The sequence below is a fragment of the Acyrthosiphon pisum genome, chromosome X (genome assembly GCF_005508785.2).
Source record: "Acyrthosiphon pisum isolate AL4f chromosome X, pea_aphid_22Mar2018_4r6ur, whole genome shotgun sequence".
Classification (NCBI taxonomy): Eukaryota; Metazoa; Arthropoda; class Insecta; order Hemiptera; family Aphididae; genus Acyrthosiphon; species Acyrthosiphon pisum.
The window spans coordinates 130,690,265-130,702,538 of NC_042493.1; the positions used below are offsets into that span (position 1 = coordinate 130,690,265).

The 12,274-nt window shown below is 32.5% G+C and overlaps 2 long non-coding RNA genes across 9 annotated transcripts; both read right to left on the reverse strand.

Moving 5' to 3' along the window:
- Window positions 1-1,847: 1,847 nt before the first annotated feature.
- On the reverse strand, window positions 1,848-11,271 carry LOC107884132. 8 transcript variants are annotated; one of them, XR_003840289.1, is made up of 35 exons: window positions 11,054-11,271; window positions 10,810-10,971; window positions 10,557-10,751; window positions 10,312-10,473; window positions 10,059-10,253; window positions 9,814-9,975; window positions 9,561-9,755; window positions 9,316-9,477; window positions 9,063-9,257; window positions 8,818-8,979; window positions 8,565-8,759; window positions 8,320-8,481; window positions 8,067-8,261; window positions 7,823-7,984; window positions 7,571-7,764; window positions 7,327-7,488; window positions 7,074-7,271; window positions 6,829-6,990; window positions 6,576-6,770; window positions 6,332-6,493; window positions 6,080-6,273; window positions 5,836-5,997; window positions 5,584-5,777; window positions 5,340-5,501; window positions 5,088-5,281; window positions 4,844-5,005; window positions 4,592-4,785; window positions 4,347-4,508; window positions 4,095-4,288; window positions 3,598-4,011; window positions 2,855-3,016; window positions 2,603-2,796; window positions 2,359-2,520; window positions 2,107-2,300; window positions 1,848-2,024 (listed from the first exon to the last, which is right to left on the reverse strand). It is a non-coding gene; the product is annotated as an uncharacterized LOC107884132 (long non-coding RNA). The 8 variants fall into 8 exon arrangements; XR_003840290.1 differs by having other exon boundaries at window positions 7,074-7,268; window positions 10,557-10,754; XR_003840285.1 differs by having other exon boundaries at window positions 1,849-2,024; window positions 7,074-7,268.
- Window positions 11,272-11,322: 51 nt separating this feature from the next.
- LOC115033404 lies at window positions 11,323-12,183 on the reverse strand. Its single transcript, XR_003838730.1, has 4 exons — window positions 12,051-12,183; window positions 11,806-11,967; window positions 11,553-11,747; window positions 11,323-11,469 (listed from the first exon to the last, which is right to left on the reverse strand). It is a non-coding gene; the product is annotated as an uncharacterized LOC115033404 (long non-coding RNA).
- Between the last annotated feature and the right edge of the window lie 91 nt (window positions 12,184-12,274).

Genomic DNA, 12,274 nt, shown 5'->3' on the forward strand with positions numbered 1-12,274 from the left:
TCCTTGCATTTGTATGGGCTTCCGTCTAGGTACTTTTGACTATAAAACATTTTTAAAAAACATTTGATTAGATTGTGTAGGTAGTTTCTATGTTTTAAGCAAGGCAAACTAAAATACTTACTCTTGTTGGTTTCGGAAGATTGAAATTGGGATTTCGAGGGTGCTGGTACTCTGCCAGTACTGCCTCGATATCCAATAACGTCTTTCTCAAACACGAAAAAAGTCAACAAAAATACTGTGGTTGAACTCGTTGTGTACAATGCATTTTGTCTACGTGACTCCTGCTGCTTGAATGATAGATGATCGTTGAAACGTCTACTGGTTACAAACAAAAAATTATTACAGGTAATCACTAGAAACTTGAAATTCTTACTCTGATACATTTTTGAGAAAAATGCAACTCTTGGGCTAATCTTGACTTTGTGTAGATTCATTTGTGATGTACCGCTTAATTTGAAATTTTCAATACAATATTTAACTTAAATTATAAAATTCTTCCTTGTATTTGTATGGGTTTCCGTCTAGGTACTTTTAACTATAAAACATAATTTAAAAAACATTTGATTAGATTGTGTAGGTAGTTTCTATGTTTTAAGCAAGGCAAACTAAAATACTTACTCTTGTTGGTTTCGGAAGATTGAAATTGGGATTTCGAGGGTGCTGGTACTCTGCCAGTACTGCCTCGATATCCAATAACGTCTTTCTCAAACACGAAAAAAGTCAACAAAAATACTGTGGTTGAACTCGCTGTGTAAAATGCATTTTGTCTACGTGACTCCTGCTGCTTGAATGATAGATGATCGTTGAAACGTCTACTGGTTACAAACAAAAAATTATTACAGGTAATCACTAGAAACTTGAAATTCTTACTCAGATACATTTTTAAGAAAAATGCAACTCCAGGGCTAATCTTGACTTTGTGTAGATTCATTTGTGATGTACCGCTTAATTTGAAATTTTCAATACAATATTTAACTTAAATTATAAAATTCTTCCTTGCATTTGTATGGGCTTCCGTCTAGGTACTTTTGACTATAAAACATTTTTAAAAAACATTTGATTAGATTGTGTAGGTAGTTTCTATGTTTTAAGCAAGGCAAACTAAAATACTTACTCTTGTTGGTTTCGGAAGATTGAAATTGGGATTTCGAGGGTGCTGGTACTCTGCCAGTACTGCCTCGATATCCAATAACGTCTTTCTCAAACACGAAAAAAGTCAACAAAAATACTGTGGTTGAACTCGCTGTGTACAATGCATTTTGTCTACGTGACTCCTGCTGCTTGAATGATAGATGATCGTTGAAACGTCTACTGGTTACAAACAAAAAATTATTACAGGTAATCACTAGAAACTTGAAATTCTTACTCTGATACATTTTTAAGAAAAATGCAACTCCAGGACTAATCTTGATTTTGTGTAGATTCATTTGTGATGTAACGCTTAATTTGAAATTTTCAATACAATATTTAACTTAAATTATAAAATTCTTCCTTGCATTTGTATGGGTTTCCGTCTAGGTACTTTTGACTATAAAACATTTTTAAAAAACATTTGATTAGATTGTGTAGGTAGTTTCTATGTTTTAAGCAAGGCAAACTAAAATACTTACTCTTGTTGGTTTCGGAAGATTGAAATTGGGATTTCGAGGGTGCTGGTACTCTGCCAGTACTGCCTCGATATCCAATAACGTCTTTCTCAAACACGAAAAAAGTCAACAAAAATACTGTGGTTGAACTCGCTGTGTAAAATGCATTTTGTCTACGTGACTCCTGCTGCTTGAATGATAGATGATCGTTGAAACGTCTACTGGTTACAAACAAAAAATTATTACAGGTAATCACTAGAAACTTGAAATTCTTACTCAGATACATTTTTAAGAAAAATGCAACTCCAGGGCTAATCTTGACTTTGTGTAGATTCATTTGTGATGTACCGCTTAATTTGAAATTTTCAATACAATATTTAACTTAAATTATAAAATTCTTCCTTGCATTTGTATGGGCTTCCGTCTAGGTACTTTTGACTATAAAACATTTTTAAAAAACATTTGATTAGATTGTGTAGGTAGTTTCTATGTTTTAAGCAAGGCAAACTAAAATACTTACTCTTGTTGGTTTCGGAAGATTGAAATTGGGATTTCGAGGGTGCTGGTACTCTGCCAGTACTGCCTCGATATCCAATAACGTCTTTCTCAAACACGAAAAAAGTCAACAAAAATACTGTGGTTGAACTCGTTGTGTACAATGCATTTTGTCTACGTGACTCCTGCTGCTTGAATGATAGATGATCGTTGAAACGTCTACTGGTTACAAACAAAAAATTATTACAGGTAATCACTAGAAACTTGAAATTCTTACTCTGATACATTTTTGAGAAAAATGCAACTCTTGGGCTAATCTTGACTTTGTGTAGATTCATTTGTGATGTACCGCTTAATTTGAAATTTTCAATACAATATTTAACTTAAATTATAAAATTCTTCCTTGCATTTGTATGGGCTTCCGTCTAGGTACTTTTGACTATAAAACATTTTTAAAAAACATTTGATTAGATTGTGTAGGTAGTTTCTATGTTTTAAGCAAGGCAAACTAAAATACTTACTCTTGTTGGTTTCGGAAGATTGAAATTGGGATTTCGAGGGTGCTGGTACTCTGCCAGTACTGCCTCGATATCCAATAACGTCTTTCTCAAACACGAAAAAAGTCAACAAAAATACTGTGGTTGAACTCGTTGTGTACAATGCATTTTGTCTACGTGACTCCTGCTGCTTGAATGATAGATGATCGTTGAAACGTCTACTGGTTACAAACAAAAAATTATTACAGGTAATCACTAGAAACTTGAAATTCTTACTCTGATACATTTTTGAGAAAAATGCAACTCTTGGGCTAATCTTGACTTTGTGTAGATTCATTTGTGATGTACCGCTTAATTTGAAATTTTCAATACAATATTTAACTTAAATTATAAAATTCTTCCTTGTATTTGTATGGGTTTCCGTCTAGGTACTTTTAACTATAAAACATAATTTAAAAAACATTTGATTAGATTGTGTAGGTAGTTTCTATGTTTTAAGCAAGGCAAACTAAAATACTTACTCTTGTTGGTTTCGGAAGATTGAAATTGGGATTTCGAGGGTGCTGGTACTCTGCCAGTACTGCCTCGATAACTAATAACGTTTTTCTCGAACACGAAAAAAGTCAACAAAAATACCGTGGTTGAACTCGCTGTGTACATTGCATTTTGTCTACGTGACTCCTGCTGCTTGAATGATAGATAATCGTTGAAACGTCTACTGGTTACAAACAAAAAATTATTACAGGTAATCACTAGAAACTTGAAAGTTCTTACTCTGATACATTTTTGAGAAAAATGCAACTCTTGGGCTAATCTTGACTTTGTGTAGATTCATTTGTGATGTACCGCTTAATTTGAAATTTTCAATACAATATTTAACTTAAATTATAAAATTCTTCATTGTATTTGTATGGGTTTACGTCTAGGTACTTTTGACTATAAAACATAATTTAAAAAACATTTGATTAGATTGTGTAGGTAGTTTCTATGTTTTAAGCAAGGCAAACTAAAATACTTACTCTTGTTGGTTTCGGAAGATTGAAATTGGGATATCGAGGGTGCTGGTACAATTCCAGAACTGCCTCGATATCCAATAACGTCTTTCTCAAACACGAAAAAAGTCAACAAAAATACTGTGGTTGAACTCGCTGTGTACAATGCATTTTGTCTACGTGAATCCTGCTGCTTGAATGATGGATGATCGTTGAAACGTCTACTGGTTACAAACAAAAAATTATTACAGGTAATCACTAGAAACTTGAAATTCTTACTTTGATACATTTTTAAGAAAAATGCAACTCCAGGGCTAATCTTGACTTTGTGTAGATTCATTTGTGATGTACCGCTTAATTTGAAATTTTCAATACAATATTTAACTTAAATTATAAAATTCTTCATTGTATTTGTATGGGTTTCCGTCTAGGTACTTTTAACTATAAAACATAATTTAAAAAACATTTGATTAGATTGTGTAGGTAGTTTCTATGTTTTAAGCAAGGCAAACTAAAATACTTACTCTTGTTGGTTTCGGAAGATTGAAATTGGGATATCGAGGGTGCTGGTACAATTCCAGAACTGCCTCGATATCCAATAACGTCTTTGTCAAACACGAAAAAAGTCAACAAAAATACTGTGGTTGAACTCGCTGTGTACAATGCATTTTGACTACGTGACTCCTGCTGCTTGAATGATAGATGATCGTTGAAACGTCTACTGGTTACAAACAAAAAATTATTACAGGTAATGACTAGAAACTTGAAATTCTTACTCTGATACATTTTTAAGAAAAATGCAACTCCAGGGCTAATCTTGACTTTGTGTAGATTCATTTGTGATGTACCGCTTAATTTGAAATTTTCAATACAATATTTAACTAAAATTATAAAATTCTTCATTGTATTTGTATGGGTTTCCGTCTAGGTACTTTTGACTATAAAACATTGTTTAAAAAACATTTGATTAGATTGTGTAGGTAGTTTCTATGTTTTAAGCAAGGCAAACTAAAATACTTACTCTTGTTGGTTTCGGAAGATTGAAATTGGGATATCGAGGGTGCTGGTACAATTCCAGAACTGCCTCGATATCCAATAACGACTTTGTCAAACACGAAAAAAGTCAACAAAAATACTGTGGTTGAACTCGCTATGTACAATGCATTTTGACTACGTGACTCCTGCTGCTTGAATGATAGATGATCGTTGAAACGTCTACTGGTTACAAACAAAAAATTATTACAGGTAATCACTAGAAACTTGAAATTCTTACTCTGATACATTTTTAAGAAAAATGCAACTCCTGGGCTAATCTTGACTTTGTGTAGATTCATTTGTGATGTACCGCTTAATTTGAAATTTTCAATACAATATTTAACTTAAATTATAAAATTCTTCCTTGCATTTGTATGGGTTTCCGTCTAGGTACTTTTGACTATAAAACATTTTTAAAAAACATTTGATTAGATTGTGTAGGTAGTTTCTATGTTTTAAGCAAGGCAAACTAAAATACTTACTCTTGTTGGTTTCGGAAGATTGAAATTGGGATTTCGAGGGTGCTGGTACTCTGCCAGTACTGCCTCGAAATCCAATAACGTCTTTCTCAAACACGAAAAAAGTCAACAAAAATACTGTGGTTGAACTCGCTGTGTACAATGCATTTTGTCTACGTGACTCCTGCTGCTTGAATGATAGATGATCGTTGAAACGTCTACTGGTTACAAACAAAAAATTATTACAGGTAATCACTAGAAACTTGAAATTCTTACTCTGATACATTTTTAAGAAAAATGCAACTCCTGGGCTAATCTTGACTTTGTGTAGATTCATTTGTGATGTACCGCTTAATTTGAAATTTTCAATACAATATTTAACTTAAATTATAAAATTCTTCCTTGCATTTGTATGGGTTTCCGTCTAGGTACTTTTGACTATAAAACATTTTTAAAAAACATTTGATTAGATTGTGTAGGTAGTTTCTATGTTTTAAGCAAGGCAAACTAAAATACTTACTCTTGTTGGTTTCGGAAGATTGAAATTGGGATATCGAGGGTGCTGGTACAATTCCAGAACTGCCTCGATATCCAATAACGTCTTTGTCAAACACGAAAAAAGTCAACAAAAATACTGTGGTTGAACTCGCTGTGTACAATGCATTTTGACTACGTGACTCCTGCTGCTTGAATGATAGATGATCGTTGAAACGTCTACTGGTTACAAACAAAAAATTATTACAGGTAATCACTAGAAACTTGAAATTCTTACTCTGATACATTTTTAAGAAAAATGCAACTCCAGGGCTAATCTTGACTTTGTGTAGATTCATTTGTGATGTACCGCTTAATTTGAAATTTTCAATACAATATTTAACTTAAATTATAATATTCATCCTTGCATTTGTATGGGCTTCCGTCTAGGTACTTTTGACTATAAAACATTTTTAAAAAACATTTGATTAGATTGTGTAGGTAGTTTCTATGTTTTAAGCAAGGCAAACTAAAATACTTACTCTTGTTGGTTTCGGAAGATTGAAATTGGGATTTCGAGGGTGCTGGTACTCTGCCAGTACTGCCTCGATATCCAATAACGTCTTTCTCAAACACGAAAAAAGTCAACAAAAATACTGTGGTTGAACTCGCTGTGTACAATGCATTTTGTCTACGTGACTCCTGCTGCTTGAATGATAGATGATCGTTGAAACGTCTACTGGTTACAAACAAAAAATTATTACAGGTAATCACTAGAAACTTGAAATTCTTACTCTGATACATTTTTAAGAAAAATGCAACTCCAGGACTAATCTTGATTTTGTGTAGATTCATTTGTGATGTAACGCTTAATTTGAAATTTTCAATACAATATTTAACTTAAATTATAAAATTCTTCCTTGCATTTGTATGGGTTTCCGTCTAGGTACTTTTGACTATAAAACATTTTTAAAAAACATTTGATTAGATTGTGTAGGTAGTTTCTATGTTTTAAGCAAGACAAACTAAAATACTTACTCTTGTTGGTTTCGGAAGATTGAAATTGGGATTTCGAGGGTGCTGGTACTCTGCCAGTACTGCCTCGATATCCAATAACGTCTTTCTCAAACACGAAAAAAGTCAACAAAAATACTGTGGTTGAATCTCGCTGTGTACAATGCATTTTGTCTACGTGAATCCTGCTGCTTGAATGATAGATGATCGTTGAAACGTCTACTGGTTACAAACAAAAAATTATTACAGGTAATCACTAGAAACTTGAAATTCTTACTCTGATACAATTTTAAGAAAAATGCAACTCCAAGGGTAATCTTGACTTTGTGTAGATTCATTTGTGATGTACCGCTTAATTTGAAATTTTTAATACAATATTTAACTTAAATTATAAAATTCTTCCTTGTATTTATATGGGTTTCCGTCTAGGTACTTTTAACTATAAAACATAATTTAAAAAACATTTGATTAGATTGTGTGGGTAGTTTCTATGTTTTAAGCAAGGCAAACTAAAATACTTACTCTTGTTGGTTTCGGAAGATTGAAATTGGGATATCGAGGGTGCTGGTACAATTCCAGAACTGCCTTGATATCAAATAACGTCTTTGTCAAACACGAAAAAAGTCAACAAAAATACTGTGGTTGAATCTCGCTGTGTACAATGCATTTTGTCTACGTGAATCCTGCTGCTTGAATGATAGATGATCGTTGAAACGTCTACTGGTTACAAACAAAAAATTATTACAGGTAATCACTAGAAACTTGAAATTCTTACTCTGATACATTTTTAAGAAAAATGCAACTCCTGGGCTAATCTTGACTTTGTGTAGATTCATTTGTGATGTACCGCTTAATTTGAAATTTTCAATACAATATTTAACTTAAATTATAAAATTCTTCCTTGCATTTGTATGGGTTTCCGTCTAGGTACTTTTGACTATAAAACATTTTTAAAAAACATTTGATTAGATTGTGTAGGTAGTTTCTATGTTTTAAGCAAGGCAAACTAAAATACTTACTCTTGTTGGTTTCGGAAGATTGAAATTGGGATATCGAGGGTGCTGGTACAATTCCAGAACTGCCTCGATATCCAATAACGTCTTTGTCAAACACGAAAAAAGTCAACAAAAATACTGTGGTTGAACTCGCTGTGTACAATGCATTTTGTCAACGTGACTCCTGCTGCTTGAATGATAGATGATCGTTGAAACGTCTACTGGTTACAAACAAAAAATTATTACAGGTAATCACTAGAAACTTGAAATTCTTACTCTGATACATTTTTAAGAAAAATGCAACTCCAGGACTAATCTTGACTTTGTGTAGATTCATTTGTGATGTAACGCTTAATTTGAAATTTTCAATACAATATTTAACTTAAATTATAAAATTCTTCCTTGCATTTGTATGGGTTTCCGTCTAGGTACTTTTGACTATAAAACATTTTTAAAAAACATTTGATTAGATTGTGTAGGTAGTTTCTATGTTTTAAGCAAGGCAAACTAAAATACTTACTCTTGTTGGTTTCGGAAGATTGAAATTGGGATATCGAGGGTGCTGGTACAATTCCAGAACTGCCTCGATATCCAATAACGTCTTTGTCAAACACGAATAAAGTCAACAAAAATACTGTGGTTGAATCTCGCTGTGTACAATGCATTTTGTCTACGTGAATCCTGCTGCTTGAATGATAGATGATCGATGAAACGTCTACTGGTTACAAACAAAAAATTATTACAGGTATTCACTAGAAACTTGAAATTCTTACTCTGATACATTTTTAAGAAAAATGCAACTCCTGGGCTAATCTTGACTTTGTGTAGATTCATTTGTGATGTACCGCTTAATTTGAAATTTTCAATACAATATTTAACTTAAATTATAAAATTATTCCTTGTATTTGTATGGGTTTCCGTCTAGGTACTTTTAACTATAAAACATAATTTAAAAAACATTTGATTAGATTGTGTAGGTAGTTTCTATGTTTTAAGCAAGGCAAACTAAAATACTTACTCTTGTTGGTTTCGGAAGATTGAAATTGGGATATCGAGGGTGCTGGTACAATTCCAGAAGTGCCTCGATATCCAATAACGTCTTTGTCAAACACGAATAAAGTCAACAAAAATACTGTGGTTGAATCTCGCTGTGTACAATGCATTTTGTCTACGTGAATCCTGCTGCTTGAATGATAGATGATCGATGAAACGTCTACTGGTTACAAACAAAAAATTATTACAGGTATTCACTAGAAACTTGAAATTCTTACTCTGATACATTTTTAAGAAAAATGCAACTCCTGGGCTAATCTTGACTTTGTGTAGATTCATTTGTGATGTACCGCTTAATTTGAAATTTTCAATACAATATTTAACTTAAATTATAAAATTCTTCCTTGTATTTGTATGGGTTTCCGTCTAGGTACTTTTGACTATAAAACATAATTTAAAAAACATTTGATTAGATTGTGTGGGTAGTTTCTATGTTTTAAGCAAGGCAAACTAAAATACTTACTCTTGTTGGTTTCGGAAGATTGAAATTGGGATATCGAGGGTGCTGGTACAATTCCAGAACTGCCTTGATATCAAATAACGTCTTTGTCAAACACGAAAAAAGTCAACAAAAATACTGTGGTTGAATCTCGCTGTGTACAATGCATTTTGTCTACGTGAATCCTGCTGCTTGAATGATAGATGATCGTTGAAACGTCTACTGGTTACAAACAAAAAATTATTACAGGTAATTACTAGAAACTTGAAATTCTTACTCTGATATATTTTTAAGAAAAATGCAACTCCAAGGGTAATCTTGACTTTGTGTAGATTCATTTGTGATGTACCGCTTAATTTGAAATTTTCAATACAATATTTAACTTAAATTATAAAATTCTTCCTTGCATTTGTATGGGTTTCCGTCTAGGTACTTTTAACTATAAAACATAATTTAAAAAACATTTGATTAGATTGTGTGGGTAGTTTCTATGTTTTAAGCAAGGCAAACTAAAATACTTACTCTTGTTGGTTTCGGAAGATTGAAATTGGGATATCGAGGGTGCTGGTACAATTCCAGAACTGCCTCGATATCAAATAACGTCTTTGTCAAACACGAAAAAAGTCAACAAAAATACTGTGGTTGAATCTCGCTGTGTACAATGCATTTTGTCTACGTGAATCCTGCTGCTTGAATGATAGATGATCGTTGAAACGTCTACTGGTTACAAACAAAAAATTATTACAGGTAATCACTAGAAACTTGAAATTCTTACTCTGATACAATTTTAAGAAAAATGCAACTCCAAGGGTAATCTTGACTTTGTGTAGATTCATTTGTGATGTACCGCTTAATTTGAAATTTTTAATACAATATTTAACTTAAATTATAAAATTCTTCCTTGTATTTATATGGGTTTCCGTCTAGGTACTTTTAACTATAAAACATAATTTAAAAAACATTTGATTAGATTGTGTGGGTAGTTTCTATGTTTTAAGCAAGGCAAACTAAAATACTTACTCTTGTTGGTTTCGGAAGATTGAAATTGGGATATCGAGGGTGCTGGTACAATTCCAGAACTGCCTCGATATCAAATAACGTCTTTGTCAAACACGAAAAAAGTCAACAAAAATACTGTGGTTGAATCTCGCTGTGTACAATGCATTTTGTCTACGTGAATCCTGCTGCTTGAATGATAGATGATCGTTGAAACGTCTACTGGTTACAAACAAAAAATTATTACAGGTAATCACTAGAAACTTGAAATTCTTACTCTGATACAATTTTAAGAAAAATGCAACTCCAAGGGTAATCTTGACTTTGTGTAGATTCATTTGTGATGTACCGCTTAATTTGAAATTTTTAATACAATATTTAACTTAAATTATAAAATTCTTCCTTGTATTTATATGGGTTTCCGTCTAGGTACTTTTAACTATAAAACATAATTTAAAAAACATTTGATTAGATTGTGTGGGTAGTTTCTATGTTTTAAGCAAGGCAAACTAAAATACTTACTCTTGTTGGTTTCGGAAGATTGAAATTGGGATATCGAGGGTGCTGGTACAATTCCAGAACTGCCTTGATATCAAATAACGTCTTTGTCAAACACGAAAAAAGTCAATAAAAATACTGTGGTTGAATCTCGCTGTGTACAATGCATTTTGTCTACGTGAATCCTGCTGCTTGAATGATAGATGATCGTTGAAACGTCTACTGGTTACAAACAAAAAATTATTACAGGTAATCACTAGAAACTTGAAATTCTTACTCTGATACATTTTTAAGAAAAATGCAACTCCTGGGCTAATCTTGACTTTGTGTAGATTCATTTGTGATGTACCGCTTAATTTGAAATTTTCAATACAATATTTAACTTAAATTATAAAATTCTTCCTTGCATTTGTATGGGTTTCCGTCTAGGTACTTTTGACTATAAAACATTTTTAAAAAACATTTGATTAGATTGTGTAGGTAGTTTCTATGTTTTAAGCAAGGCAAACTAAAATACTTACTCTTGTTGGTTTCGGAAGATTGAAATTGGGATATCGAGGGTGCTGGTACAATTCCAGAAGTGCCTCGATATCCAATAACATCTTTGTCAAACACGAATAAAGTCAACAAAAATACTGTGGTTGAATCTCGCTGTGTACAATGCATTTTGTCTACGTGAATCCTGCTGCTTGAATGATAGATGATCGATGAAACGTCTACTGGTTACAAACAAAAAATTATTACAGGTATTCACTAGAAACTTGAAATTCTTACTCTGATACATTTTTTAAGAAAAATGCAACTCCTGGGCTAATCTTGACTTTGTGTAGATTCATTTGTGATGTACCGCTTAATTTGAAATTTTCAATACAATATTTAACTTAAATTATAAAATTCTTCGTTGTATTTGTATGGGTTTCCGTCTAGGTACTTTTAACTATAAAACATAATTTAAAAAACATTTGATTAGATTGTGTGGGTAGTTTCTATGTTTTAAGCAAGGCAAACTAAAATACTTACTCTTGTTGGTTTCGGAAGATTGAAATTGGGATATCGAGGGTGCTGGTACAATTCCAGAACTGCCTTGATATCAAATAACGTCTTTGTCAAACACGAAAAAAGTCAACAAAAATACTGTGGTTGAATCTCGCTGTGTACAATGCATTTTGTCTACGTGAATCCTGCTGCTTGAATGATAGATGATCGTTGAAACGTCTACTGGTTACAAACAAAAAATTATTACAGGTAATCACTAGAAACTTGAAATTCTTACTCTGATATATTTTTAAGAAAAATGCAACTCCAAGGGTAATCTTGACTTTGTGTAGATTCATTTGTGATGTACCGCTTAATTTGAAATTTTCAATACAATATTTAACTTAAATTATAAAATTCTTCCTTGCATTTGTATGGGTTTCCGTCTAGGTACTTTTAACTATAAAACATAATTTAAAAAACATTTGATTAGATTGTGTGGGTAGTTTCTATGTTTTAAGCAAGGCAAACTAAAATACTTACTCTTGTTGGTTTCGGAAGATTGAAATTGGGATATCGAGGGTGCTGGTACAATTCCAGAACTGCCTCGATATCAAATAACGTCTTTGTCAAACACGAAAAAAGTCAACAAAAATACTGTGGTTGAATCTCGCTGTGTACAATTGCATTTTGTCTACGTGAATCCTGCTGCTTGAATGATAGATGATCGTTGAAACGTCTACTGGTTACAAACAAATAATTATTAC